This window comes from Diorhabda carinulata, chromosome 2 (assembly GCF_026250575.1).
Source record: "Diorhabda carinulata isolate Delta chromosome 2, icDioCari1.1, whole genome shotgun sequence".
In the NCBI taxonomy this organism is placed as follows: domain Eukaryota; kingdom Metazoa; phylum Arthropoda; class Insecta; order Coleoptera; family Chrysomelidae; genus Diorhabda; species Diorhabda carinulata.
The window spans coordinates 2,342,571-2,368,250 of NC_079461.1; the positions used below are offsets into that span (position 1 = coordinate 2,342,571).

Consider the following 25,680-nt stretch of genomic DNA (forward strand, 5'->3'; position numbering starts at 1 on the left):
GGGCTTTGGACGTCTGTACGTCGTAAAAGGACTAACGAGGCAAGATCAGTACAAAGATGTATGAAAAGAAAGTGGCTAAAGAGGTGATCGATCACCAACAAACCCAGCATCTAGATAAAATTATTCATGTGTGGAATCACCTTCCTAAAATGCAGCAGAGAGTAGAATCTTGCAATGATGGCAGTCCGCGTAAAATTAAAGCTTTAAAAGCGGCTAAAGGAGGCTCCGTAATTGATATTTTACTTTATTTTTGAAATACCCGTCCAATAATAGAAAAAATATTTATTAAGCCCTAACACGTACCACTTTTCAATAGCGCAATTATCCCTGTTTAAAGTGGTTCTTTGTTCATAGTGCAAAAAGTGATTACAAAGACGAAAATGTCGATTCAAACGCGCCGCAGTTGCAAACCTCCTCCTGGAAATGTGAAAAAAGCCCATTTCAAATATTTTGGTAGACCAAGATAAACAGTGGGCCCCCCACGCGTGCCGTGTTAGTTGTAGCGTGTCATTGGTGCAGTGGAAAGAAAAATAACTTAAAGCATGGAAGGTCAGCAGTTAGTTGATGAACTTGGTGTTCGACTGTCATTGAAAATTCATTTCCTCCATTCCCATGACATTTTTTCCCGAAAATTTGGGAGCTGTCAGTGATGAGCAGGGTGAAAGATTCCACCAAGATATTATAGTCTATTTCAGAAAGGTATAAAGTAATAAAATGGGGTTCAGCTCAATTTCGGTATCGGCCATAGGTGTAGGTTAATTATAACGCCCAGAGGAGATGACAGTTCCTCAGATGACGAAGAATATTATGATTTTTTATAATTTAATTTCTGTATAATGTATTTATAATAAAATTATTTCCTTTTTACGAGTATCCACTATTTTCAGTGTTTGTGAATGGATAATACAATAAACTAAACCCATATATTGACTCCAACCCGGGTGGTACTACCTGCACTTGATAAAAAGAAAGAATTTTACAATGAAATCAATGCCAAACTATAAAAGTGGCTTAAACATTCGTTGGGTCTATCTGTGGTCCTTTTGCATATCTAATGAAGTTTTATTACTCTATACCTTTCTGAAATAAACTATAAACAATGGAAATTTGTATCAAGGAGGATGGGATTCGGCCACGATGGGTGATTACTGTTGGTTTTCAAAAAGAGAATGTGTAACCCCTAATAAAAGGAAAAAGTAGACTTAATTGATATTTAAAGTGATTCTTTTTTTTAAATTTTCGTTTTTTAATAGATGCGATGCATGTTTATTAGATATAAACTATAAACATTGTCAATTATTTTACCAATGAAAATGGTTCCTATATTTTTTTCATATTTTCGTATTTGTATAGGCTAAAAAATTTTGAGAAAAGATTCGTTATTAATATTCTTTCTTCATCCCATTTCTTCTTAGGCTTCATTGTTATCTGCAGTCTCTGAAGTTGATAATTTGGTTTAAACGAAACGTAGTGAGGGCTGGTGTAGTTGTAGTGTATTCGGTATAGTCCTGTTTTCGTAATTATTATAAAATGCATACCTAGGCATCAACAAATAAAAAAGAGATTTCAATTTGAGCTCTGTAAATACATTTTCCTTTAAGGTCCTGCTTTAATTTGCAATCCTATATATCTGTCGCAACATAAAACTACCAAGTAACAATTTATCGATACATAACCATAAGATTGACTAATGTGTATCTATAATATAGTCAAATATAGTTCTAATAGTCATTTTTTATTAAACAACGTACGCATACTAAGCACTCCTTACTACAATTGAAATAATTCCTAATGACCTTGACTTTCGAAGCCGAAATGTCAATATAAATATCATTTGTTTGTTGTAGCTCAATTTAATTTATTGTTATCAGTTATCAACTGACAGTATTTTGAAGAATTAAATAGGTGATAGTTATTTCGCTTACTATGCTGTACACAATCTCATTTGCAAAAATAAATATTAACAATTCCATTGCAAAACCTTTTGTTATATATAATAAGCTTAAAAGTTTATTACAAATGGGTGAAAATCATGTTTAAAAAACATGTTAAAACGTGTTATATTATTAGAAATTTATTTTAATAGCAACACTCATACTGGTGGAATGTTAATTGGATACAGAAAAGTTTAAAATCGAAACAGTCCTCAAGATGGAAATATCCACATCCTTATCGAACTATACATGAATCCCAGAAGCTTTTCCATGAATACATGTATTTAAATACGTTAAAATGTGAGCAAAAGCTGCTTAAGCGGTCACTCTATTGCGACAAGGCCGGAGTTAGCGAGAAGTGGACAGTGCGCTGAACATGAGTTAATCTACTGTTTCCGGAGTTTACCATCGTTACCAAGAGACTAGTAACTTTCATTAAAGACGCGGTTCCGGAAGAAAAAGGTACACCCATGACCAAATCTGGCTCTCACTGGTTTTCCAAGTCCAACAAAAGCTCCAAGAGGAGTGGCAGTGAGTAGCTGGACAATCAGAAGAGTTAAGGCAGCTAATCTTGGATCAAAAAGGTCCAAAAGGAACCCTGACCCACAGAGTAGCTAGTCTACTTATTGCCAGACGAAATAGAGTGCATATAGAAGAGGATGAGTCTACAGAGTACCAGAGGATGATCCTGGATGGTGTGGCCGGGCTTTTCATTGGAAGCAAAAACCGAGAACCGAGGAACATAAAAGAAATTTTAGAAAAACACGTCGTTTTCGTCTATCCTAAATTGCGGCTATGAATTGGCCACCGCGTAATCCTATTGTACATTCGAAGGATGAAATTGAGAGAACGGTTCGGGCTAAAAACCCCGTCAAGGCTTAAAACTGTTTATTTTTTCGCAATTCCGTTTCGTCCTTCTCCTTGTCTTTGGTTCGGGCTTTTTAACGATATTTGTTGGAATATTTATTTCATAATTGACCGTTTTCTATAATAGAAGAAGATTACTCTAGTTTTTCGAAATATATACAAAAAATGCGATTTAAAGACTTATTTATTTGCTATTATCACTTCCCAGAATCCTCCATTTCCTTAAAATCTTTAATTTGTCGTATAGAAACAAAGGATTTGTCTTTACAAAAATAGTCACACCATAATGTAAACAGGTAAAAAAATACAAAGAAATAGCTACAACGCATAACCGGCGCATTCACCAAAATTTAGCTTCGTTTAACATATTAGAACAGGACCCACTTCACGGTCTATATTGACGAGTAACAGTGTGTTTGTCTGGCGATATTAACCATAGGAAAAAGTTGATTGCCTTAAATTTTGTGTTTTTGATAGTATTTTCTTTTTTTTCCATAAAAATGTTGTTTTTAATAATTTTTTTTGTTAGTATGGGTGAAATTTGTTCCCATGGTATACGACGAATTTTTATAGCCAAAACAGAGTTGTCCGTTAAAATGAAAGGTATGATGTATAATAGACATTTTAAAAGGTAGGAAAAGAAGTTTATGTGGTTATAACTAGATTTTCAAATACAGTAGGTTGCAAATTTCATTATAGACACCGTTTTTTTTTTCAACTGAACTTTGATTATCGTATTAACAACATTTTTATCTAATTTTTTTTCTGTGAGCCTTAAAAACGATAATTTAAATTCAACAACACTGTATATCTTGAAGTTTCGTTATATTACAGTTAAATAGAATAACTGTACTTACATTTTGCTCATTAGCAAACCTTTATGTCACGAGAACCATGTATTACAAATCACTTTTTTGCGTCTTTTCTTAATTCTAACGGCATCTTATTGAACTTTATTCAAATAGATCTGATCCCCAATACCATTTTGGTATAGAAAGAACACTTGAAACAATTTAAATTTGACTTTTTATTAGAATTTTACAAATAAAATTTTCAATACTTTTCATTTACATCCCCTCAATTATAAAATGGAAGTTTATGTACATAGTATGCTACTAAGAATTGTCAGTCATATCTTAAGAATTATTTTACAGCTTCAAGGGAAAAAATTACAACAAAAGTAACCCCGAGAAACACGTGGACATCATTTTAGGTCCACTACTGAATTAAAGAAGCATATTTTTGGTAAAAAATGCTGAAAAATTTCGATAGCGCTGTTTCAAAAGACGTAACAAGCAACGATTCATAGATAAATGCATATTAACCCAAAATTAAACAACAATCTATGGTACGAATGTTTCAAGTTGAACAAAAAACTTAAGGAAACCAAACACAGAAAAAGAATCATTCTTCATCACGACAATACAAGCTCTCACGCAACAGTTCAAACTAAAACGTTTTTAAACTGTCAAAACATCGAATTGATGAGTGATTCGCCGTAGAATCATTGTTAGACACCTAATTATTTCTTATAAATTGCGAGATCAACGTTTTTCTACACCTGAAGAAGCGGTTGATGTGTTCGAATGTGTATGTCACAAACATCTTTAGTTTAAAACTTTTCAACTAGCCCCCGTAAATTTTCCGACTCTAGTTAGTGCAGATCAACATGCAGGTACCTCACGCTTATCGATTGAAACTGTTATATAAAATGACAAATCAAAATTAATTAACCTACTTTCACATTTACAAAAATTTCGAAAGCTATTTAAATGTTTACAATGTATGGTTAATTTCCGATGATATATTAACACATTAATATGCTAATATGCCGATATTAATTATTTTTTTTTTAAATCAATTGACCACTACTTTTAATTCGACTGACAAGAGGTCTACATAACGGCGATCGCGCCTCGATACGGGGCTGAAACAACTAAAAATTTAATTAATTAACGAATAAAAATTATTCAAGAAAAGAATTCTGTTATTTCATTTTAATATATTGATTTATTAACTTCAAATTAGGTTTGGGATTGAAAAACTTGGAAGAAGATAATTAATCAACAGTCATTATAAATTGCTTATATCTTAATTAATAATTTTGAAAGTTTTTACTACCTCATACTCCCTAATGGCATTATAATTATTTTTAATTTCGAATTAAATCCAATCTTTAATGACTAGATTTTCTTTATTAATAAAATGAATCCATAGAGGTGATAATGCAGCAGAATCGTATGAATTTTGCTGTAAACATTGTTGCCAAATAAATTTGGATTACCAAAAAAATCTAAAAACAACGACAGTTGTAACCATCGACGCCTACTGCATCTTACCTAATCATTTCTTGTCTTGCGAGCAGTACATTCTCAGGTACTGCCAATACAAGTGGGGACTCATCACCATTCATGTCAATATTGGTACTATTTTCGCCCCATGGATCACTATAGACGTCCCCTTTCCTCAAAAACCAAGTAGAAACTTACTTTCCACCTTTTGAAGCAAACTACGGCTTACCAGACTTCCTTGAAAACTATCTTGAGTACTCCTCCATCGCTATTAAGTGGAACCCTCTAGCAAAAACCACCTCGTTGATAGTCGGTGTTGCAGTTTGCGGTTTTCCTGTAACCTGGTGAACCGGCTAACCAGCCAAATGGCCAGAAAACATCCAAGATTTACAGAAAAACTGACAGATAATGAAATGAGGCATACTTGGGCATTAGTTCTATTCGCATACTTTCAATATTGCACGAGCTTTTGGCTGTCAAAAATTTTGCCCTCATTGGATACCTCATAATTTGGCAATCGCTTAAAAAATGCTTGTATCTATTGGTGCAAAGAAAAATCGACTGTATGAGTGTTCCAAGACGATCCAAATTTGTTCGCGCACCAAGCATCTCGAGCATCAGTACATACAAGAACAGTTTTGAATAGTCAAAACATCGATTTGATGGGTACAGTTCTTGTTTGGGCACCCAATGATTCCGTAGATTAAAAATAAATTACGAGGTCAACGTTTTTCTTCACCTGAAGAAGCAGAAGCGTTTTGGAAGTACCTCAATTGGAATGGAGAAAATACTTCGACAATTGGTTCAAACGAAGTGTATAAATCTTAATGCAAAATAATTGTTTTTAAAAACTTAACTAGCAGCCCTCGTATACTAGAGGGAAAAGAAGTAAAATAACGGCACATAGATAGGACGAAATATGTATAAAGGGTGTCCCACGTCGAGTTAAAACTATCTGTATATAGCAAAATACTAATATGTAGTAAAATCTTGAAAATTTCTACGATTGGGTTTTTAAGTAAAATATTTTCAAAGATTTCCGGCTTCCGGTTCTACCTGAAGTTGCCTGTAAGTTTGTTATTTTGAATATAACACCCTGTATATTAATACATTTTTGAAATCTACTTAAAATTTTAGTATACTTTTGTCTAAAAACTTTTTTTGGAAAAATGTATACTTTTTCAGTTATTAAATTTTTTGTGAAAAATTTGGCCGTTGCAGACACTTATAAATTATTTTTTTAGGAGAATACCCTCAAAGATATGAAAAAGATTTCAATTCGGTTGCTCTTAGCAAGGTCGGACGTATTAGAATCTATATTGAAAAATTTTTGATTTTATACAGGGTGTGTATAAAAAGTGTTTAAAGTTTACCTTCATACATATCAAATTTCTTTATTTTTTTAAATAGAATACCATGCATATTAATACATTTTTGAAATCTACTTAATATTTTAGTATACTTTTGTCTGAAAACTTTTTTTGGAAAAATGCATACTTTTTGAGTTATTAAATTTTTTGTGAAAAATTTGGCCGTTGCAGACACTTATAAATTATTTTTTTACGAGAATACCCTCAAAGATATGAAAAAGATTTCAATTCGGTTGCTCTTAGCAAGGTCGGACGTATTAGAATCTATATTGAAAAATTTTTGATTTTATACAGGGTGTGTATAAAAAGTGTTTAAAGTTTACCTTCATACATATCAAATTTCTTTATTTTTTTAAATAGAATACCATGCATATTAATACATTTTTGAAATCTACTTAATATTTTAGTATACTTTTGTCTGAAAACTTTTTTTGGAAAAATGCATACTTTTTGAGTTATTAAATTTTTTGTGAAAAATTTGGCCGTTGCAGACACTTATAAATTATTTTTTTACGAGAATACCCTCAAAGATATGAAAAAGATTTCAATTCGGTTGCTCTTAGCAAGGTCGGACGTATTAGAATCTATATTGAAAAATTTTTGATTTTATACAGGGTGTGTATAAAAAGTGTTTAAAGTTTACCTTCATACATATCAAATTTCTTTATTTTTTTAAATAGAATACCATGCATATTAATACATTTTTGAAATCTACTTAATATTTTAGTATACTTTTGTCTGAAAACTTTTTTTGGAAAAATGCATACTTTTTGAGTTATTAAATTTTTTGTGAAAAATTTGGCCGTTGCAGACACTTATAAATTATTTTTTTACGAGAATACCCTCAAAGATATGAAAAAGATTTCAATTCGGTTGCTCTTAGCAAGGTCGGACGTATTAGAATCTATATTGAAAAATTTTTGATTTTATACAGGGTGTGTATAAAAAGTGTTTAAAGTTTACCTTCATACATATCAAATTTCTTTATTTTTTTAAATAGAATACCATGCATATTAATACATTTTTGAAATCTACTTAATATTTTAGTATACTTTTGTCTGAAAACTTTTTTTGGAAAAATGCATACTTTTTGAGTTATTAAATTTTTTGTGAAAAATTTGGCCGTTGCAGACACTTATAAATTATTTTTTTACGAGAATACCCTCAAAGATATGAAAAAGATTTCAATTCGGTTGCTCTTAGCAAGGTCGGACGTATTAGAATCTATATTGAAAAATTTTTGATTTTATACAGGGTGTGTATAAAAAGTGTTTAAAGTTTACCTTCATACATATCAAATTTCTTTATTTTTTTAAATAGAATACCATGCATATTAATACATTTTTGAAATCTACTTAATATTTTAGTATACTTTTGTCTGAAAACTTTTTTTGGAAAAATGCATACTTTTTGAGTTATTAAATTTTTTGTGAAAAATTTGGCCGTTGCAGACACTTATAAATTATTTTTTTAGGAGAATACCCTCAAAGATATGAAAAAGATTTCAATTCGGTTGCTCTTAGCAAGGTCGGACGTATTAGAATCTATATTGAAAAATTTTTGATTTTATACAGGGTGTGTATAAAAAGTGTTCAAAGTTTAACTTCATAAATATCAAATTTCTCCATTTTTTTAAATAGAACCAGCACTCGTCGTGGGACTAATTAGAAAGTTAGACCAAACAACACTATGTGGTGTATGTGTATGTGTATATCCGATTATACAGGGTGTACCGTGTTTATGCAGGACACCCTGTACAAAATCCAAAGGTAAATATAATGCCACGTACAATAATTCCATTGTAATTTTTCTTTTCAGATTTTATGATGGGGACATATTTAGTTCAATGTTAATAAATAATTTTACGTTTATAAGCCTATCCTAGTATGATAATTATTGTTTTATTATATGTTTATAATATTCATACTTCACGATTTTCAAGGAAAAATCAGGTGAAATGTCGACCAAGAGTCAAGGTAAAAATTATTTATATTACATTCAAATTGTTCATATTAAACGACTATAGTTTTCCTAATGGATTTTACCTTATTTTATTTTATTAAATATTTACTGAAAACGAATCGTGACTTGATTCACCAACAAATCTAATTGGTTTAGAACAAGTTTTTTTTATAGTCATTATACACAATGTGTCCACAAATAGAGATAAAAAAACTCTCTTTTAAGTTTGGTCCAACCGAACAAAAATTTTCGTCGTGATATTTTCCAAAACCTATTTTTGGTCAAAATATTTTTTAGCGACACGTACGAAAAAAGTTATTGAGAATAGTTGGCCCAAATTTCGAAATATATAACGTTCAAATTTTATTATAATCAAAAATTAGCACTTAGCTAGCTTATTTCTGTTTTTATATTTTGTTTCTTATGATGTATGGTTCCAGTTTACTCAACAAAACAATAATAAACAAGAAAGAAATAGTAAAAATAGTAAAGGGGATGAAATAATAATCTAATAGCAATAAATATAGAGAAAGTTCACACAGCCAGGTGGTTAATGATTATGGATTATATGGGAAGGAATTAAATAAACCAATTTAACAATAAACAACTTGAACATAATCTTTTTTCGTGGATTTATCGGATTTATCTGGAGATCTGGTGGCCAAATAAATAAACTTCCACGTTCTATCCACCCACGATGTTTTTTTGACAAATATCGAGATATGATCGACGGCTGTTGTTAGTTGTCCACCCCGTATACAATTCTGGAAAGTCCGGACTAGAAATATTCTAGTAAAAGGTAGAGAGGAAACAAGAAGATGGCGAATGAAAATGGATAACTATATGTGGGTTTAAAAGCGCGAGAAAAAATTTCGAAAAAAAAATTAATTATCTCCAATGCATCATCAAAAAAAATTGTGTAGTTTCAAATAGAATGTTATAATCGTCAATCGCTGTATAATTATAGCTTTGGGCTAGTGAAGTATTCTTCTCACGCGACATAAAAATAATTATAGTTAAAAAACGTTGGATACGGCGATCAAAATAATAAAAGTGAATTTTTATGTTATCTTACTACTATTTTTAAATATTTTTATATTAAAAAAAATAGTTTTCAATCTCAATTTATAGAGAAACATAGGGGCTCTATTAATTTCCAAATTTAATTAATCAATATTAGGAATCCTGAATCGAAAAGTACGTAAAATATATGATAAATATAAATAAATGATTTGTGATATTTAACGCGCTAAAACGAATAATTATATTATAAAAAACTTACATAAAACTATGGAAAGTATTAGCCTTCTTCTAGTCCCACGCAAGGACCTATTTTCTCGACAATTACCGTTTTCTTCCAGGCGCTAAACTCTTAGTGAATTTTCCTTGGTATAGTTGCCCGACGAAATAAGTCACACACGAACCACGGTCAACAGCCGTTTTCAACAGTAATAAACCCAGGTTTAACCGCAACGAAGTGTACCGAAACCGAAACCACCTTTTCGCTAAATACTGTGGTTGCTTTGGGTATCTTCGACGTCCAAGAGCGACGTGGGTACTGACAAGAGAACCACCGATGAAAGAGAGTGGTGGACGAACTGCAGAAACTTTTTCCTGCGACCAGCTTTTAGACAGGAGGTTCACGTGCCTCTGATACGGCAACTAATTGTCTTACATTGATTTTCGAGATTTGATATAGTACGTCATTTATTTGAGAAGAGATAACATCTTGAGATTTATTAGCTTTTGTTTGTTTTTGGATATCATATTCAACCGAAAAAATATTTTTATTTTTGTCATAATTTTATGCGAAAAAATTAACTATTCCATTATTTCAAATTCCAATTCGATATCTTGAATAAAAATAGAAAATACGTATACGAGGATCATAACAAAAGTCCGAGCTAAAATTAAGATAAACAACCACATCTAATTTCTATAACTCTCAACTTCATTAAATAACCTTCTGAGAAAGTTCGCTCATTGAAAACATTTTTATTGATGCACCCAAATTCAAATATGATAACGTGGTCGTTCTTCTTGAAGTATTTCAGTATAAACTCCTCCAACTTTATCTGGAATGCTACAAATTTTTATTAAGTTAACGGTGTGTTGTTGATCAATCTTAAATCCCGAACGTACCATTGAATTCTCATAATGCAACCAAAGCCAAACAAGTTTGCACATGGCGCTCCTAATCAAATTGTGGTTACGGCTTTTCTCCACGTCACCTTTTACGCTCTGAAGATGACCTCCCACTAATTCTCTTTCTGATCGACAAACACCAAACCAAATTTGTTCACCCAATTTCAACAATTCTCAGCTTCATTGAATAATTTGATGTATTCCATTAAAACCTTCTTCAAATTCATCTTCAACAACGCTGTTAATGTCTATGGAGGATACTACAAACCCTCCAAAGTTTTTATTTAGTGTTGTGCGACTCCACTACATCCTGAACGTAGCAAAGAGTTGTCTTCAGATCAACTAAAAAAGATAAACAACCAAATTTGTTCACCCAATTTCAACAATTCTCAGCTTCATTGAATAACTTGATGTATTCCATTAAAACCTTCTTCAAATTCATCTTCAACAACGCCGTTAATATCTATGGAGGATACTACAAATCCTCCAAAGTTTTTATTTAGTGTTGTGCGACTCCACTGCATCCTGAACGTAGCAAAGAGTTGTCTTCAGATCAACTAAAAAAGATAAACAACCAAATTTGTTCACCCAATTTCAACAATTCTCAGCTTCATTTAATAACTCGATGTATTCCATTAAAACCTTCTTCAAATTCATCTTCAACAACGCTGTTAATGTCTATGGAGGATACTACAAACCCACCATAGAGTTGTCTTATTCCATTCAATGCAAACTAACGCTGGTCTGCTACCAAATCCCATAGCACTCAATTCTATAATCACATTTTACTATACATGACCCTTCTAATCAAATTGTAGTTCCTGTTTTTCTCTTTTTATGCTTTGAAGGTGACCTGGTCTCTTTGTATATTCCAGCAGATGACTTCGACGATGCTCAGTAGCACCCAGTATTGTTAATCAATGATTTGCGAAAGCCTGAATGCTGCTAAGAGCCCCAATCGACGATTTCGTCATTCTATGGTTGCTCTACGATGTCCAGATTCTCTGGATTGGTAACTTTGACTTCTTGAGTCTACGTCCGATGACATTGCAATGTAATGCATCACCTCACTTAGCCGGGTCACTTTGAGGTATTCTTGGTACTTTTCTGGAGTCTAAAAGGCTTTAAAATTTACTAATTCTTTATTCAAAATAACTGAAGAATCACCGCAGCTACTACAAAAATCTCAAAAATAAAACTAGAAGAATTGAATATTTATTTTTGTCAATCAGTATATTATATATTTTAGCAATTTAGAGCTTCAGTCTCTTTGTTCAAATAACACTTGTGGAGACCTTCAACTGTTTCCAGTATCTGCAGGTGTGTATACCAGCACACAATGTACTTTCGTGATTAATAATTTACTACTTATGGTTTAGAAATATGATACATACGTTTGGGACTCTCATAAATATATGAAATAGATATCTATGGAAGTAACAGATTTACGAAAGACAGAAAACGATAAAAAAATATCAGACCAACAAAAATCTTATTAAAAATTAGTGTCAAACAACAGGCTCCACTCAGAACTTCTGGCTCAGCGACTATCTGTGTATAAAATTCGACTTCAATGTTTCCATAAACATGAACGTAGCCAACGTTTGACTCAACGATGTCTGGTGAGTTCTGGCCAATCAAAATCTCTAAATATTGTCTACTACAACTTCTGTATTAAGATTTTTGACCTCTTTAAGGCAATCATATTTTGTATTGGTCGTCCCGAACGCTTGTACACCTTTCATGACCCTTTCGCAAGCCTGTAAGAGCTGATAACCACGAAGGTTTTTTTTAAGGTTGGTAAACTCTAAGAATGTAACGGTGAGGTTGGCAATTATGTATTAGAACAAAAGTTGAATATAATTTTCTCTGGTTAGGTATTAGCAGAACGTTAGTCTAGCACTCATGTGAGAATTGATTCCATTCTTCAACGATTGATTGATAATTTTACGTAGTGGGTTGGTGGACCTGAATAACAATTTCATTTTGACATTTTGACAACTGACTGCTGTCATAATCATCACTTTATAGTTAAAAAAATAGTACAAAAAAGCAAATAACATTTTTTTAAAACGTTAAGAGAAAAAATTATATGAATAATTGCACAGAATTCGCCAATATGTCATAATTTTATTGGAGATTCAACAAAATATATTTCAATATTATTTCCAATTCCAATTATGTCCAATTCTTTCAAAAATTTTCAGTTTTATTGAGGTTTTTGCCTTTTTCTACACAGTAGGTCGTTATTAATATTAATAAAAAATATATGAATTAGAATATAAGACTATGTTTGGTTTTTAAATTATCTAACTTCTTAGTGTAGTGACTATTTGAAAGATTGGTGAAGGTGCCCGCGTGAATTGATTTCAAAACTCCGTTTTATCAAGTACAGTGTCGATTACTTTATCTTATGTCACTTCCGGTCTTCCTCTTCTTTTATTTGTGCCTAGTTTTGTGCCCCACACTCTTCTTCACCGGTGTCGAATTTTCCTTTCTTAGTAAATGACCCCACCGACTTAACTGTCTTTGCTTAAAGAGACAAAATCTCCAGTTATTGTCGTTTTTGTTATCACATCTCACACACTTATGATAATCAATTTCTGCAGCTATCAAAGCTTTTTTGTGCAGCAGTAAGTTTATACTGACCTTTAAATTGCCGTATCTTTTTTGGGACATATTTTTTATTCATCCAGTAGTTGTTAATCGTCTATTCTTATATATAGGAGACTTGTTTATGAAATAGAAGGTTCCCAACGAATTTTCACAATGAAAAACATGTTATTGTCATTGAATAATAAATATTTGGGAAGCCTAGAATATCCTGAATACATTTTTACACGCGCTGTACCATCTTCTTTATGCCTGAGTCGTTGAAGTCTGCCAAAGCGACCCTCCCAAGTGTTTTTTTTTAATGGTAATCACTGGGGACTAAGTCTGGGCTGTAAGGGGGGTGTGAGACACTATTCCATCTAAATCTGTACGTCCATCTTTGAATTCTCTGCACTATTTGCGCACACGTTGTACACTCAACACATACATCTCACACATTTGTGAATCAATGTCCAGAGTGGGAGCATTTTTTGTACATCGAACAAAGTTGGGGGGAAAATCAAATTGAAGCCTCATCTTCCACGGCTACTAAGACAAAAATGATCGTTCTTGACAACTCACCGGGGCTTCTTATGGGAATTAATGTCCGGAAGGGGAGTTCACCGGGGCGGGAACTGGGAGAAAGAAAGTCAAGCTACAGGCCAGTCTCGCCTCATAACAGAATTCCGCACCTCCTTGGGAACCTTATTTTATGGACAATATACAAAATTTCATAACTAAATTGACCAAAAGTTTATCGTTTTAACATATTTTTAAATCTCCAAGATTGTAACCAGAAGACCTAACCTCAATCTCAAACTTTTAATATGAATTGTTATTGCATCTAATAATAATAAAATAAAACAAATATAAACGTTTCTCAATATGGCCAAATCAACATTAGATAATATTATTTGCAGAAATTCACGTCTCTAATTTTTAAAACTAAACACAACATCATATTGACATTTTGATTGAAGATGTGAAACTAAGACTAACGGAATGACGAATAGACTTACTCAATAGCTCAATAAAGTTAAGCGGAAGGATGATTAACAATCCGAATGATGGTGTATTGAATCGTTCTTTTCTTTAATCTTATTAATGCACTTAAATGCACTATAAAACGTTTCCAATATTTTGACGAGTTACCATTAAGTGTTTTCATCCCGATTATCTGTACTTCCTAATTATATTTCAATTTTTGAATTGTAGATAGTGCGAATATGTTTTTTTCATCCATACGGTAGTTATAACTGAACTGGTCACGTTTTTTTGACCATGCTGTCATCCACACCTTGCGTTTCAGTGTTTTACTGATGCTCGATGTTCAAGCAAGTCTTTTTTACTTATTATTTCTTCCATAACAGGTCTAACGTCTGTTCCTTCTTCGATATCTTCCTCATCCCGACTCTACCTCTTTCGTGGTCGACCTCTACTCCAATTGGAGATTTATCTTTTTCTATTTTTACTGGTCTATCCTCTTTCATTCGACTTATAAGTTGGTTCCATTGTTTCTTATATACACCCGATCATTAATGTTATCTACTTCATGCTTTCGTTTCTTTCTCAGTCTAGTAGTGTTTGATTTCTGTGCCCTATAAAAGTCTTCTGATGTATTTGATTGTTTCAACGTACTAAGTTCTGAAGACCTTGTTTGCCATAGCCTCTTACCTAGTCTTCTACGTCTCCAAAATTGGTTACATTCAAACTCTTTGTTGTTTAAATGTGAACTGAATTGAAATACTTGAATCAGAACGTCACTTTGAATATGTTTAGAGACTTTATTGGGTTATTACAAGATATGTTGAATGTTGTAGTAAAAAAAATGTACAAATAAATACGTTTTGATTACTATTACCGTTTTGGTATCATTGGAATCATTGTTAGGACATGAATTTCTGTACATAAACATTTTTTTATCACATAACTTGGCATTTCTTGTGATAAAAACTATGGCAAATCTTTAATTTTTCAAATAATCAAATTGGACTAAATTGAAAAGTTGCTTATGCATACTTAAGTATTTCTGTGCTTTATTTTACTTAATATATTAGTTTCCATAGGATTTTTTGGATCGGATAGATCCCTTATCAGCTGATTGCGACTCATAACTCACAACGAGAGTCTTGTCAAAATTTCCGAACGTCAAATTTCGTTTTCGGTAGAAATTTTATAGTCCAGTTAAAGTGGGTCGAAAAAATATGATTTTCGAAGAAGATTGATTTGTCTTGTCTTGTGCAGTACCCCAATACAGAGCTACTGTGAAAAATTAGGGTGATAACTTTTGGCGGAATTGTTTATATCACATTAACTCAAAAACTTGGCAATCGTCATTCAATAATAGTCAAATTCTTCTGTTTTCGTGAATCTATTTATGGAATCTACGAATATACTTGGGAAAGATCGTTTTATTCGTTTTGAAAAGACAATTTTCAACTGCAAAAAATTAAATTTAGACATTTTTTTCAGTTTATTTAATGCCTACAACATTTATTGAAGTCCATCTGAGCATTAGTTTTCCTCCAAAAGGTGGAGAGCATTCCACCTGTGCCAGCTATTATCCAGTTAGAAAAAGTCAAGGCAAATATTGAACAGTTAAAAGGAAAAAAATAAAGCAACCGAAACGAATAAAATAAATGTTAAAATAAAAGCAAAACTAAATCAAAAGGAAACGAAAGTCTGGAATTTTCGAGGAGATTCTATCTCAAGTAGATGAAGGAGTGTCGGAGATGGAAGATTCAATGGCTGCAGCGAAGAATACAAGGAAACCACAAAAAAATTTGACTGGATCCAATATGTTCGGTGCAGCTACTAAATACTGCGATATCTAAGACAGATTCCAGTCAAATGTAGAGCAGAAGTTAACACTTACCATCAATTATGTTCTTCTTTTGATTTTATGAATAATTTGTAGATTCCTAGATGTTTTGAGATAATTACTAACAGGCCAAACTGTATAAAAATATTTCAAGAATTCAGTTTACTAATTTACTGAATTAATTCAACGTAATATAAGCGAATATATAAAGATTTGCATTTTCTTTATCTAAGAATGCCAAATTAAACATTAAGTAACTTTTTCTTAGTACTGACTCCACGGTACACAGTCGTGACTTTCACAAAATTTGAAATATGTATCTCATTGTTTAATTCGATATATCCAAAAGTCAATATTCAATTCCGAAATTCCATATTTTTTTATATATTTCTACTTCAAATCTTGATAAAAATAGTCAAAAACATCCACTGCGAATAATTTTAACAAAACAACATATAGAAAACAAAAATGAACGTTATTTCCATTGCTGATTTTCAAGACGTGGGCATCATGTTTCCAAATCCCAGATAAAATAGTTTAAATCCGTTTTCAATAAGAAGATAAAGTCAAAATTTTGAGGTTAGATGAACCAAGCGACAATTGCAGTTTGGATATTAACCTTATACTTATATTTTTCAACAACATACATACAACACTTCTAAAATGCTAGTACGGACCTGGTCACGAAGAAAGAGAAACAACAAATCTTGGACAGAAACGTTTTCTTTTGGAACTCGATTGTATTGATTTGCATGCACATTTCATGGACCGCCATTTGATATTTTGAAGCCAAAAAACAGTTACATCAACTTGAAAAAAAAATGATTTATAATTGAATTTTCCCGTGCATAAAGGCCGCAAGACAACATGCAAGATATTACATAGACGAATATTACATGTCACTTGTCATTGCATCATGGTTGCCAATACAACATTTCCTAACCTCAAACTATATTTAATAGTTTGTGGGCAGTTTGAAAATGAAAATAACAAAACTAGGTAAAATAAACAAGAACAAAATGGTCAGTGCATCAGTGGCAATAATTATATCTGCTGCTACCTTAATTTTTGGAATCCGATTGACAGTTTAGCTGGAGAATTTGATGGGAAAACATAGAAAAATTAGTCGAGAATGGATGAGGAAACGTATAAAAAATTCCTAAGCAAAATAAAACGTAATATCAGCAGATTATAAACTTATTTCAGTCTAAAATTACAACTTGTACACAACCAAAGCGATAAAACAATCAGCTAAACATTTACGCATGTTTTTGAACAAGAAATATTACGACTTGTATTGCATTGCACGTTGTATTGCACCATATCAAGCGACCTTAAGGATTTTCTGAATCGTATTCAGAAATACGTAGAAAACAGCATCTAATTGACGTCATTTTTTACACACTTCACTATTTTTACTTATAGCAATATATTCGATTTCAAAAGATCCTAATTGGGGATTTAATAACGGTTAATTTGGTAATTAAAATGTTTTTTATAATATGACAACGGCGATTTATATACATGCAAGTTTAATATTGTCACAGCCAAAACTGAAGCTCTGCAGATGAGTGATTCCTATATCAGGGCCACACATGATAAATCCTTTTCTTCATTTGTATATTATTATCATCATCTCAAGCACGAAAATCCCTTTCCCTGTCTCTTTCTGCGCAAACTGTATCATGTTAAGCTATTGAGATGGTTCAGAAACGTGGAAGAATGTAGGGGAAAACAATAATAAAAAGAGTACGAGCAAGAATAATAGATGAGAAACAGAGAGAAAGGATAATAGTGATTGACGAAATTAACAAAGAAACTAATACATCAAATAAATGGCAGGAAAAAGTTGAAGAAGTTAGAAAGCCTAAAAAGGATATGAGGAATTGATCAATGGTGTGGCGGAAAGATTAATGGGTTTTTTATGTCTATTACTGTAAAATCGTTAATCGCATAACACCTTCAACAAGTTTTCTTATTGGTCGAGAGAGATGTAAATCAATTTCTGCGATCAGTCATAAAAATTTGAAATAATCAATTGTTAACCATACATAAAATGCAACAAATTGTAAAATTTAGTTTATATCGTTAGAAAAATAATACTAATCAAGTCAATATGTACGTGACTTGAATTAAACACTTCATCTAACTTATCAAGATCATTAGTTTGTGAATTGATTTTATCATTTTCACTGCTAAACCATTTCTTCATGTTTGGAAACAAGATATAGCCACTCGAGGTTAAATCCGGAGAATAGGGCGGATGGTGGAATAAGTCTGTTGCTAATTAAAGGATTTTGGCCCTGGTAGATTACGTTTGTGGTCGATTGTCAGTACACGCGAACCCATGAAGAAGAAATTAAGCTGCAACTACCTAACCTAGTTGATTGCTTTCACTATTTCGCGCTTAAATCGATTAAGACCGGTTAAGATTTCGTACACTCCATGGTCTTCCTCTTCTGTGGAATCCAATAATCGTTTCTTTCAGGTTCACACACTAACCTTGACGTTCTATTTGGTCTTTTTAAGGTGTCCATTTCCCTAGTTCTTCAGAACTGGAGAGTACTAGTTATTATAGACTTAAGAATGAAGTAGAAAACTATAGACAGTTATTTAACTGAAAAAAATGATCTAGAAAAGCTAGGTAATACCTATGCTAAGCTGGTGTACTTTAAATAACCAAAATATATTTTTTCTACATTGATATTTTCACTTAGAGTCTTCGCTACATTCACTGAAATATAGTATTTCTTGTGTCTTCATGTTGTTCACACTCAGTAGATGTTTCTCCAATCCACAACTCTACAAATCTTGTTAACTCGAGTCTGAAGATTCTTATTGGTTAAATTGGTATGATCCAGGCTTAAGCGTGATGTTCTCATTTGGATGTTGTTCACGGCCAAGGATTCACTTGCACTACATATATTATAGCACCCACTAAACACTTTAGATTACCAGGATGTGTTGGTACATAAATTCGAGAGAGACATCTTCATTTGGATTCTTGGTAAGTACGTGTTGGAAAGCAAGAAGTGCTCCTCTTGTTTCCATTATCCTCCAAAGTGATTATATTCGATTCAGCAGTTCTTTCCAAGCTTACTTATCCTGTGCAACTTTTCGGCATGATGCAGTCTCATATTTATTAAGGGTTTTGTTGGGTCTGATCATCTAATTGGAGATGTGCTTTGGACGTTTGTCATTGTTTTCGATCTTCTAGCTGTATGTCCCAGGTACTGCTGATATATTGTACGTGGACCAATTTCTTGTATCTACTTTGTTTAAAGTCCACGTGGAAGATAAGAGCATCAGCTAGATGACTATACATTTTTGAATTGAAAATAGCTGATAACAAAGAATGAAAAATCGAGATGAAAGTATTCAGCAAGATCTCAGCACGTGAATAGGATCTCAAGACTTCATGGCAGTGAATTCGACGGTGTTTGGGTGAATAGATTCTTTTCGAATAGAGCTGAGATGGAGAATAGAGGTATAAGGTTCATAATATGAAGAAGAGAAAGATTTGTTAACAACAATTACTTTCTGCAAGTCGTCAATTTCTGTTTTTATTAGATTAGAAACGAAAACTAAAGTTTGTATATTTCGAATTTATTATAAAATGACTTTTTAAAATTATTTATTAGAATAGTTAATTACGAGATCTAGTGGCGACCTTCGAAAAAGTTACTTAATCGATGAATTTAAACAAATTTAACAGTTACGCAGTAATTTTTACATACCTGTTAGCTACAGTTATATCCGAAGAATTATTATCTAGAAGATCACTCACTCATTACACAATCACTGTAGACTTAAGATATTGATGAGAATGTTCAATTTGGAAATATAAAACCGATTAACCTCGGAATTGTTATTTCGATTTATTGCGTGGCACTAAACCTGTTTCAATATTACAATACGATTTTTAATATCATTCTTATCACAAACGTGGTAGCAAATTTTGTATTGACACGTTTTCCGCCAGTCAAAGTGTTAGTTTTTAACGATTTGTACAAATTGTAATGTAATTATAGACCTGTTAATCGCTTTGGGCGTCTGTACTATAAATTTGGGTAAATGAAACAAAAAAAAATGAACTACATTATGTAAAATAGAGAGAATAAAGTTGCATTCACGTAGAGCAAAAATATTACAAAGAAGACACACTTGGGTGTCTTCATCTACTATTTTCAGTTATTATGAATTAATTGATACTTGGAAGGGACCAGATTTGATTAAATTAGAGCACAGAGTGACCTTTATAATCTTCTTTTATCTATATCTAACCGACTAACTGATTCATTCACTTATCAACGCCCAGCAAAGGCTATTAAATATAGAGGGTAATGAAATTTTGAGGGTATGTTGGCAAATTCGATGTTTTCGTTTTTCTCGGCCGCTAATTGAAATATCAACTTCGTCTTTGCACTAAAACATTCTCCGTATAAATACCTAAAATTCAATTTCTGCGATTTTCAAAATTCGACTTGGAAAGGGTTCCTAGAGCTGAACAAAAATTTTTATTACGGAACCATGTATTTAGCAATTCTTCGTGACGAAATGAGATATCAAAGCGATCATTTTTTGGAAATGAATATCTAAAAACTAATTTTTCCTTTTTTTGGACATTTCTTTTTGATTTCTTTAAAAAGGGTTAAATATGAAATTGGGTTTCCAGCGTTTTATGCAGCCAATTCTGCATAGATTTATGATATCGTATAAATATGTGCAATTTTTGAATGATAATGTGTATTATCTTTATAACACTTTCAAATTGAATTAATGCATATAATACATAAGTAATTTGTCATTGAATTATCCCTATATATATATATATTAATTATTGCTGGTTCTTTATATATTTGAAGGACTATAAAAAGTCCAATAGCAAAACTGATATTCCTGGATAAATTTTGAAAAAGCATTTTTATTGTTTTTAACTTCTCCTTGAATTTATTTTTGGAAATTAAACAATTATCAGTTTGTAGAAATGTGGAAAAGGCATGATTATAACCAGTTTGTGCAGGATTAACAGGAGAGAAAGCTGGAAGTATGAAATAAATCATTTAAAACAAATTACATGTCTTTCATCAAAGTTTTTTTGAAAATTATTCTTTATTTGAACTCAAATTTGATAGTTGAATCAAAATGATTATTCTGTTATATCAGCAGGGGCGTAGCTTGGTCTAGATGAACCCTGTATGAAAATTTGTTGGGAGACATTTCAAACTAACTGAGGCGAAGCCTAAACGTTTATGAAATATTCGAAAATACAAGAAGACCAAACATTGTGTGAAAATAGCCTTGGTGGACGTCATATTCAAAATAATCACAAAAATTTTAAAAATATACACAGAAAAATTGCTAGAAGAGTACCAAGGAGGATTTGGAAAAGACACAGAAACATCCGACTAAATTTTTTTGAAAAAACAGCTGTTATGAACATGAGATACCAATACAGATCCTTTTTATTTATTTCAAAAGTATAAACAAGAAAAAGTTAAATCAAATAATGGGTTTTATTTTCCAATAAGAGGTGTTATTTTGATATTCAAAGAAAAATGCCATTTTTTGAGATAAAAGATCGGATGTTTATTTCATTATAAAGAGGAAGGTATGCCGTTAATAATCAGCCAAATGGCCGCCACGACTGCGCTTACAGGACCATATCCTTTTCATGAAATTTTCCGTAACCAAATTGCAAAGCGGCTGCCCGATGTCCTCACGAATTCCATCTTTGAGGTCTTGAATCGATGCTGGACTGGACTGGCGTAGACCTTATCTTTCTTAGTTGGCCACAAAGGAAAAAGTCGCAAGGTGTTAAATCACAAGATCTCGTTGGCCAATTGTGATCACCTCTTCGAGAGATAACACGGTTCGGAAATTTTTCCCGTAAAAGATCGAGATGGTTTCGTTGCTGGTGTGGCACGTAGCGCCGTCTTGTTGAAAGTAAACGTTGTCCAAATCAATACCATCCAATTCCGGCTATAAAAAATTATTAATCATCTCTCGATTGCGCAATCCATTCACCGTAACTGTTGCTCCAGCCTCATTTTCGAAAAAGTAAGGTCCAATGACACCCCCAGACCATAAACCGCACCAAACAGTCACGCGTTGAAGATGGAGAGGATTCAGCAAAGACACGACGTTGTTGATGATCGGCCGGCTTGAGTTCTTGTGTTAACTGAACTTTATAGGCCTTAAGACCCAAGTTTTTATGCAAAATACGGTGTAATGACGTTTGCGGAATGGCTAATTCCAAAGAACGACGAGGAATGGACAAACCTGGGTTTTCTTCAACACTTTGGGCTACAGCAGCAATATTCTCAGTTGTTCTTGAGCGACGTGCACGGGTTTTATTCTCCACATCACCAACTTGTCCCAACATCTCAAATTTTTCCACCAATTTCTGTATTGCGGTCCGAGAAGGTGCTTCACGTCGACCAAAAAATGTTTCAGTTTTACGAACCGTCTCTACCAAACTTCCACCATTTTTATAGTGAATTTTAATAATTTCAATGCGTTGTCGAAGCGTGTATCGTTCCATTTTCATTAATGGCGTAGTTTCTACTTGTCAAATGTCAAAAAATGACAGCTTCAAAAGTGACATTTACCGAAATGGCGGGCTGTTCGAAAAAACACCTCTTATTGGAAAACCCATTATGACGAGAATCAGAAATTCCAAACAAACTAAGTAAACTAATTAAAATGACATTAGGGACTCAAACAAATTAATAACAAGAGAATTGAACCTTTCAAAACACAACAAGGATTAAGAAAAGGCAACTCCTTATCAACGGTACTATTTAATCTAGCTTTGGAAGACACAATAAGAAGAACCAATATCTGATATCTAACAGAAGTCATCAGCTTAGCTTATGCCGATGATAACAAGAAACAAAAGAAAGTTTGAAGAAACCACAAAGCAACTAGTAACATCAGTAGACAAGGTAAGCCTACTCTTGTATAATCAAGACAAAAAACAATTTCAAAGTACATAAACACGATGGGGCGTTAATAGAATAGAAAGGAAAAGAACATTTTATGTAGTTGGATGTACTACTAGATAATAAATGCCAAGAAGAAAAGGAAATCGAATTCAGAATTGCCAAAAGCTGTGCAGGCGGCTGTAATATCAAAAGTGATATTAGAATCGACGAAATTTCTAATTTTGAGACCCACCCTGTGAAACCTGGATAATGACTGGTAAAACTAAACAAAAATTGGAAATCTGGGAGAGAAAAATAATTGGAGGAAAGCAGACAGAGTTAGTATGGAAGAGAAGATCAAACCACGAAATTTACCCACTTCATGGGTCACCAATCAGCGCGTTTATAAAGACAAGAAGGTTACAATGGCTAGGTCATTTATAACTAATGGACGAAGACAGAATTTTTAAATTAGTTGCGTGGAATATACCAGGTAGACCACAAAACGTAGTTGAAGAGAGAAAAACGTCTAGAAGTGGAGAGAAAAATCAATGGACCTAAAGAAGTGGACAGAAATTGCAATGAAACGGAAAGAAAAAAGAAAAGTTTTACTAAATGACGATATAAAATTAAACTGGCTTCCAAAATATAAACTTTTACTAAATTTTTCAACCTCATTGGTTGAATTAAAACTATATTTTGTATAAATGCAACTTTACCCCTTTTTTTTAAGATGTTCGCTGAGAAATGTTTTACACTATAACGATACAACGATACTGGTATTATACTGATTGTTTTTTTTCCTGCAACTTGGACATCTATCAAGTCTTCAGATGTTTAAAATAAATTTATTTGATATATGTTTGTTTAATATACACGACTGACACGACAAAGTGATAAAAACGACAATAAATTGCATATGGGTACATAGTTTGTACTGCATACTTTTAAATATAAAATTAAGTATTATTCGTAATTTATTTATTCATGTCTTTTTTTTTTCATTACCATATTAAATGGAGGATAGTCTGAACTTAAATTACGAATAATTTAATTATGATATTTTATATTGTTGCATGAGAATTGCAGAAAGACTAGCTGCAATATTTTTGCTTTTCACATGCCTTCATGTTCAAAATTTTATACTGTATAATCAAAGCTTCAAATATCTAAAAGAAAAATATAAACAAAAATAATTTTTTGTCAATAAAACGTCGTTTAAACGTTAAACAAAATGCACATACACACCTTTTTGTTAATATAAATTGAAATATGAAAATATGAAAAATAAGTAACTTTACCTGACGAACTAAATTATATCTTCGTTAAAACAGATCAAACACGAATCGAAATTATTTCAATTATTCAATAATACTACACAAAATACGAATTAACGAACGATTAATGTCATATGAGTTGCACGAATAATATTTTAATAACTTGAAAAATACACGGCGTTTAAAAGTGACAATATTTACTACTGAAATCTGTTATTTACGTTAACTATTTGGGTCTCGGTTATACTGAATACGTTTGAATGCAAAAAAGTTAATCAGCAAAAAGAAATAATGTGTATTGGTCGATAGGTACGACCGGATTTTTAATGAGTTACTCATTGCTTAAATAAACATTTGATGAATTTTATACATTCAGGAATTTGTCTATCTGCATTTCGGAATATTTCCAGTTTAGTTCCAAATAGTTAGTCAAATGTTACTTAATACCAAATAAACAATTAATAAAAAATTTTTGTTATAAATACAATTTGATATAGTTGGAAAAAACTGTGTTAATGGGTTTTACAATAAAATACACCTAGTACCACAGAAGCATGGATCTTTGGAGTTTTAAACGTTATAGTTTATTTTTATGAATAAGGGAGTATTAAAATGGTGAAGCATTCTCAATCCATAGACGTATCACTTTTATTTTCACCAAATAAACCTGCTTAGAACTTCTAAATAGCTGAGGGTCAAAAAGTGCAATTTATTTTACACAAAGTATGTTAAAAAAAATTAAGGTATAATAGTTTATTCTTTGATTTGAATCAGATCGGAATCAGAAGATGAAATCGTGGAACCAATATATTCACAGTAGGGGGCCAGATCATTTGATCAGTATTATTGTCCAATTTCTACACCTCATCTTCTTCTTTAACTGCATTTTTCCAGTTATCTAGCTTCAAAACCGACTGTGTAACAAAACACATTTTAAAAGAATGATTTTTCTTGAAACTTATCCCGGTAATTATACACTTTCGCGGTCACCTGGTTTTTTGGTTAGGTTAGGTTAGGTTAGGTTAGGTTAGGTTGGCTCTAGAAAATCGAAAAATGAATGGATTTTAATGATCTTGGTCTCAAAATGTTCCATTTTACGGCGGATTTATAAAAAAAAAATACGAAAATTAAAAAAAATAAATATTTTTTGCAGTTTCATGACTTTAAATGCAAAAAAATGACTTTCTACATATAATCCTTCGTAACTGTTTCTGACGTCGTGGAATCAAGTTCGTATATTTTTTTTTCGCAATTTACATAAAAAAATGAATATTTTGAAAAAAAAAATTTCAAAAAAGTTAATTTTTCGGTATTTTACAGCCTAAAATGTATTCTATTAAAAAAAAGGGTAATTATACACTTTCGCGGTCACCTGGTTTTTTGGTTAGGTTAGGTTAGGTTAGGTTAGGTTAGGTTAGGTTAGGTTGGCTCTAGAAAATCGAAAAATGAATGGATTTTAATGATCTTGGTCTCAAAATGTTCCATTTTACGGCGG

At 32.2% G+C, this 25,680-nt stretch overlaps 1 protein-coding gene across 3 annotated transcripts in view; it reads right to left on the reverse strand.

The window, feature by feature from the left end:
- Positions 1 to 24,437, reverse strand: part of LOC130890673 (UNC93-like protein) — a 95,657-nt gene extending 71,220 nt beyond the window's left edge. Inside the window, exon 1 of one of the 3 annotated variants that reach the window (XM_057794893.1) lies at positions 24,210 to 24,437. The gene's annotated coding sequence lies outside the window, so the exon portion shown is untranslated. Of the gene's footprint in view, positions 1 to 9,706; positions 10,079 to 19,719; positions 19,989 to 24,209 lie in introns of those variants that run through there. The other 2 variants (XM_057794889.1, XM_057794890.1) reach the window with 2 other exon arrangements.
- Between the last annotated feature and the right edge of the window lie 1,243 nt (positions 24,438 to 25,680).